Genomic DNA, 7,582 nt, shown 5'->3' with positions numbered 1-7,582 from the left:
GATACATCACTTGTTTCAGTTAGTGGCCGTAAAGAAAGCTACATATTCTTCCAAACTCGATGTAAAATTGTATGGAGATGACTTTTAGTATGATGATTTATATGACCCAAGGAAAAGCCTCGTAAATTTTATAAACGTACTTTTTAAAAATAAATTAATATATGCTTGAAAGCGCCTACCTATCGAACTCTTTGCAGAAAATAATAATAATATAAAATTACATCAAAGCAGAGCTATGTATTTTTATATATATATATTTGTATGTTATAAGTTTTGGTGTCATAACATACAGCTGAATTCTGTACATTAATGATAGATTAAAAGTAGACAACTGCTGTTTGTAAATAAGATAAAAAGTAACATACTAACGTGTAAATTTTTAAAATATGGAATGTATAATTTGCCTTCAGGTGGTGTAATGTTAGATTTACCTTCGGTATCTTCGAATCCAAAAGAAATGTTAAAGATCTATCGAATACGAAAGAAATTCTGAAGCTTAGCTTCAGGTTTCTTTATAAATTATTTTTGTGTGGCCATACTTTGTACAACACTGTTAACTGTAAAAGCATAGAAATAATATCTATCGTTACAATTTGTGCATAATACTTACCATGTTAAAGAGGAAGTAATTTATACAGAAGAAATGTATTTTTGTATAATATTTTATCACAGAAATCTCCCTAAGTCAATCAGAATATCTTTTACATTTGCTATGGCATTACTTCTTGTATAAATATTATTCATTTGTAAATATAATAATAATAAAGTTCTGTTAAATACTTGAGTTTTAATGAGATTATGAATTATGACAAACCTTTTTTCTTTTGTTCAGCTTAAGCGTAGTAACAAAGAGAGATTTACTTGGACATATTGACTACAAATACAGATTGATTTGTAGATAATCCTGTAATATAAAAAAAATCCTTCTACAGTTTGTTCGGAAAGTAGTAGGACTGACTTTTTTTTTCAGAGGATGTATTCACAGTTTTGACACATCAACTTAATAGTTTTCAAAATATGCCCCTTCTGCATCAACACAGAGTTTCCAGCGACTCTTCCAATCACTGAAGGCTCCCTGGAACGCAAATACTGGAATGTTCTTCAGCTCCGTCGTTACGGCCTCTTGAATGGCCTGGACCGAGCCGTGGTGCCATCCTTTTATGACCCTTTTCTGTCGGGAGAAGAGGAAGAAATCTGCCGGAGCGACATCTGGGCTGTAGGTTGGCTAGGGAAGCTGTGCGATGTGATGTTTGGTCAGGAAAGCCGGTGTGGCTCGGCGCATTGTCGTGATGAAGCTTCCATGATCCAGCGGTTGCTGGACGGACGCGGGCGACTCTTTTCTGAGTCTTTCAAGTACTTCCACTAGAATTCAAAAGATCCGTACTTCCACTTTTCCGTCACTTTTTTTGCCGTTGAACGACGTCCTGACTGTTGTTCATTTTTCAACTTGCTCTCTTCCCTCCCAAAACAATTTGTGCCACTCAAAAACACTTGATCGACCAATAGCATCACTCCCATAGGCAGTCTTGATCATGTCATGGGTCTCACACACAGTTTTACCCAATTTGACGGAAAACTTCCCCGCGTAACGCGGCTCTAACAAACGATTCGTTATGGAGATGACAAGGCTTGAAAGGGGTTCACCTTAAACTCATCTACACTCCGTGAAGGCTTGGAAACGACTGGCGATTGGTGCGCTGGTAGCTTAAGACCCACCACCACCCAACCAGCACAGTAACATCCTCCTCCTTCACCACGTTTTGGCAGGTAAAAATCAGTCCTACTATCTGCTGGACAAACCCAGTATAAAGTGTTAATAATGGTTAGGAAAAATTAATACACAAGTGGAATTATGAACTTGGATAATGTATTATTAATTTTAACTATGGTATGCATGTCAATTACAAAGAATCCATTCATCAATATCTTATACACACACATTTAAACATGGAGTATCGGTAAGAAATAATCAACACGAACTTAGTTTGAATACCATTACATTGCATTTTGAAATGACGATAGAAAAATTACACAGGCAGGCTATGTGGATAAATAATTACACAGATAGGTTATGTGGATAAATAAATATTATTCATTTGTAAATATAATAATAATAATAAAGTGGTTTGAAACCATTAACATTGCAAAACCATGCTCAGGAATTGTAACTATCATTGTACTTACAGGTTTCTGTATTTCTCGAATTTTTATAGTTCCAAGCTTTCGACTCTCCCCAGGAATCTTGGTCACTGAGGTTAAAAACAGGAAGAAAAAGAACGGAAACATCAAGGAGTAAAAAGGATCGGACTTACCAAGGGGAAGAGCTGTATTGCACAAAAATCACTGATCACAACACTTTTGTACAACACAGCTATTCCCCTTGGTAAGTCTGTTCCTTTTTATTCCTTGATGTTTCTATTCTTTTTCGTTCTATTTTTAACCTTCGTGACCAAGACTCCAGGGGAGAGTCGAAAGCTTAAAAATTTTTAAGTCAGGAATTACAGAAACCTGGAAGTAGAGCAATATTAACATGTTAATCCAAGTCTTTTATAGCTGTGATACTGAAAAAGAAAGTTCAACAGCAAACAAATGAAAAATTATTCTATATATTACCGATAATTCAAAAATAATAACCATTAACCTTTTTTATGCGCCCTGGGAATACTAATCCGATTATTATTTTTTGGTATAATTTCGGCGACTGATTCTGTTGCCACCATTGGCAGACACTGATTGAATAATGTAGGCTTCACAAAGATTTTTACATGTCCTTTTCAGAGAGTACAGTCACTTTTTTTCAACATTGGTTATCTCTTGGAAACGCTAGTTTGAAGCTTGAACATAGGTTATACATAAAGTAAACAATTTTTAGACTTGTTCCTTTCTTTCAATATATATTTCTCTATGCTTTTAAAAAATATATTTCTAACGTTTCTAAACAGAGGAATGAAGCGGAATGTGAGCGAGTGTACTAAATAGCCAGAACCCTGATTTTTTGCAAAGAATTTTGACAAATCGGTGCAACGGTGAAACAAATGCCTGAATCTCAATGGGAATTATATGGAGAGATGAGAAAATACTCACCTACACACACATACACATTATATATATATATAGATAGATAGATGGATAGATAGATAGATATAGTTAGTTTACAAATGTATCTTAAGAATATTTTTTATAGCCACGTAATCATCCGATAAGGGTTCCCAGAGCATATAAAAAAAAAGTTGGTTGTTGTTAATTTTAATAAAAATGTACCAGACAATATATATTGAAGTATCGATAATGTAATTGACACAATGTAAACTATTTCGTAAAAATTCGTAGACATATTCGGAAAAATTCAAGTTAGATTTTTTAAATACTTTTTGTAGTATTATTCTTTAAGTAAGATTTACATGTTTGAAAGATACCCGTGCAAAGCAGTGACTTAGAAGAAATAACATTCAACACAGGAAGAAGCAATTTTATTAAAAGCAGCGTATCTCAGACGAAAACAAAATGTTTGTTTTAAGAGGTGTTTGTTGCACAATAATATGAAATTAGTAGTAATCACCAGTGAACAAATTATTATATTTGTTTTGGATGATGATTAAATGATTATTCAGGCCCCCCAAAAAAAGCAGTCTTAAGTATAGCGTCCCTGAAGCTTCCTCGTGAAGTTTCTCCTTGTATTTTGATCTCCTAGTAGTTGTCACACTTCATAAAGAAGTGTCGTAATGTAGCCTATGTTGTTCTCGGTATCATCACCATGTTTCGTATCTGGCTTTGGTCCTCCAACAATAGTTTGTATAAGGGAATAACACTAGGTTAGCTTAACACCTAGGAATACTTAAGTTTTTCTTGAATAATAGTGTATTTTCTCGTAAATATATTACAATGATAATTATAAGTGAACTTAGTCACTTCCACTCAGACATTTATTCACAAACACCTCAGCTGTATATGATATACCACAAAACATTTGTCCATAAACAACTTTGTACTCGCGTTATTCTTTATTAGAGCAATATTAGTGTGAGATGCTATAAATGAAGCAAAATTAGAAACAAAATTGACAGTTCAAAAACACGTGGAAATTTGTGTTGAAAAGGTATTCTGCATCACGAGCTTTTTAGGATCACCGAGAGAGGAGTTAATCATAACAAACGTGAAAGTTAAAAGGGAAGAGTTTTTCTGTACAAGGAAACAACATTACGATGTGACTGTCTTGTAACTGAGTTGAGAAATGTTTGCCAATTGAGGCAGAAGGAATGCATCTGTAACTTCTTACTTACACAGATCTCAGAATGATTTTTTTTACTTTTCTTCCTGTGCCTCAGTGGAATACGTGCGACGTGTACTACCAGTCCTTATTTTTTGCTCCCAAAAATAGCTTTCTATCATCTTTATCTTGTTAGAACCTTCTTATTTCAAGTGTACCCTCAAAAAATGTGTGAAACATACTTCAGCCTCAGCCCTACCGCCCTCTTGCAAAGGAAACCTCTCCTTTCCTTTGGAGAAAGAAGTGAATGACCTCAGCTGTGTTGCCAATTTGTCATTCAGTCATTTGGTTTCGGCGAGTGAAGATCGTAGGCAACTCACGATGGCTAACAAAATAGTGCACAGCGAAGTCCGTAAAATATTTCAATGTGACAACGCTGTCAGCATTCAACTATTGAACTCTCTCGGCCCCAACAACTTGTTCCTCCTCTTTCGAGAGAGTTACAGGAAAGCACACATCGAACAACAGCAGTACACTTGAAACAGAAGGGCTTTAATCATTGCTACGCTATTGATTTGTGAGGTTTTACTTTCACCTATATTTTCCATTCTTGATCTTCCATTATAATCACTAAAACACCTTTTTTATTCTAACAACATATTCATATTCAGTTTAATATGGATCAATTGTCATGTTTATCCTCTGTACAGTCACATGTGAATTGTAAAATATGTGTCCTGTGTTCATGTTCATATTTTCACTCGTTTTTACAAAAACAATTTCTTCCATTTATCAGCATAACACTTAAACAACTGGCATTGTTATCAGTACAATGTAAAAATACAACAACGAAACTGCAATGAGTAATAATACTCCTCTGGTTGTACTGTAATACAAGTGAACACCATGGCAGGAATATTCGTCATTGTATTACAATATTTGTCCAAGAACTAATGTGTACAAAACACTTTTTAGGACTGATAGGTTTTAGGCTGGTGTATAAAATGCTACATAGTAGGTCCTATGTTGTTTCAAGTACCTTTGATTTCTGATTGAGTCTAAAAACTTGTCAGGGTGCAAATGAAGTTTATAAATAAAATAGGCCTATCTCTTGTCAGGCTATCGTAGAATCTTCGCTACGATATATGATTGTGGCGAGAAAAACTATGATTCGAATCTTGGAAACCCAATGTGGAGATCGAATAGAAGCATCCATCTTATTACAAAATAAGAAATTGAATGAGCATTGTATAAAACTATTTTTGAATTAATACACTATGCAAACTGTGTGTGTGTTTTGTTTCGTCATGAAGATCGACTGAAATTTACAACATACAGTTTACAAAAATATTTCCACTAATAATCATAAACGTAACTGTCATTATTATTATTTAAGGAAGGGCCATTGAGCTGATCTTGGGAAGGCCCAGAATGGATAAATCTCATTACACGTCATCAATGCATTCGTATTTCGTATCAATGCAGCGAAATTACGAGAACTCCATTCTAGCAAAACTTCAGTTCTGAAACGAATGCTCTATAACATTCAATTATACTAATGCTACACGCTTACATCTATGTGTACGACCGTTTAAATTTGTTAAATACTGTTTTCAACAGAGAAGAATTATAAAGATGGAACAAATGTTCAGTGTTACTTCGAAAAATCTTCAAAGGTTATTATTATTTAATACCCTTTCTTTTACAGTATAGTAGAACTTAACATAAAAATATGGTTAACTCAAAATATCTTTTGTAGCAAGTCAGTTATTTCGACTGCTTTATCATATGAAAGAATTACAAACCAAGGCTTGCCAAATAAACTACAGCTTGACCAATCCAGTTAAGTCAATTCCATGTGGACCCCTACATAATTTTTGAAGGAAGAGCAATATATATGCAACCTGAAAGATAATACAAGGTCCATTCAATAAATAACCAGAAAAGTTGCATGAAAAATACAAAACTTCGTTTAAGTTTGTGCTTCTTTGTTATTTTTGGTGGTATCCTAGAATTATTATCAGATAGGCCTGCCTCGCCAACGGGATGCCGTGAATCAGTGAAACAAGATGGCGGCACTTTTGCAGTTTTGCACCAACGTGGTGCAGCGGAGTGTCATTAGATTTCTGTTTGCCGAAGGATTGAAACCAATCGAAATTCATCATCGGATGGAAGTGCAATATGGTTAAAGTTATTTGGGTCTAGCAAAAGTATAATACATGTATAATTTTCACGTATCAACTCTCGCAATGTTGTTCTCCGTGACTGCACAGACAGAGCGTCTTGGGCGTAGCGAATCGTCAACACTTGTTACACCACGTTTGAACTTATCTGCCCACTCGTGCACTTGCGTTCGACTCAAACAAATTTCACCATAGTGCACTGCTATAAGACAGTGAATTTCGATTGGTTTCAGCTAACAGAAATCTAATGACACTCCGCTGCTTCACGTTGGTGCAAACTTGCAAGGGTACAACCATCTTGTTTCACTGATTCACAGCACTTCGTTCACGAGGCAAGCGTGCCAGGCACATCTGATAATAGTTCTAGGACACCACCAAAAAATAACAAAGAAGCACAAATTTTGTCGAAGTTTTGTACTTTTTATACAACTTTTTCGGTTAATATTGAATAGACATTGGAGTTTATGGATTCTGGCTCCAAAATCCTATCTGAAAAATCGAAAGAAGAGAAAGTTAAGCACTCTTCTTCGTATTATCCGAAGGGGTGGAGCAGTACCGGATTTACGTATAAGTAAACAAGCTATAGCTTAGGGCCCCACTTGCTTGGGAACCCAAAAAAATTAAACAAGAAAATGATTGTAAGCAAGGGCGCCCATCAGGGGGCAAAGAGGGGCGCTCGCCCCCTAAGGGGAAATTTTACTTGGGAATATCGAAAACCCAATAGAAATTTTACATTAGTTACAGCAAAATTTGAAACGTTGTTTACACTTGCCCCCCTTGGAAACCACAACATGGGCGCCCTTAATTGTGCTTTTCAAAGAACAAGAAAGAGCAAATAAGATAACACGCACATACAATAACGGTATTTTGTATTGTTATGCACTAGCCTTTTATGAAGCAAGTAATTGGGCTCTATTTCTCAGCCCTACTTGTTATGAGACTCTTGTTATCCAGCCCCGCTTATAATGGAACACCTGTTTCCCAGCGCTTCTTGTAATGGACCCTTGTTTCCATTTAGATATCTACTAGGTTCATAAATTTGCATATATTCAAACCTAAAAAAGCGGCAACATTTTCTAGCTGAAAAAGAGAGCTTGACGTATAAAGGGTCCCTAAAGCTTGACCTATAAAGGGTCCCTTTCAATAGCTTAGGGCCCCATCAAGCTTAAATCTGGCACTGGGATGAGAAAGG

The sequence above is a fragment of the Thermobia domestica genome, chromosome 11, assembly GCF_964235325.1.
Source record: "Thermobia domestica chromosome 11, izTheDome1.hap1.1, whole genome shotgun sequence".
NCBI classification, from domain to species: domain Eukaryota; kingdom Metazoa; phylum Arthropoda; class Insecta; order Zygentoma; family Lepismatidae; genus Thermobia; species Thermobia domestica.
Note: the sequence above shows the minus strand (reverse complement) of the source record.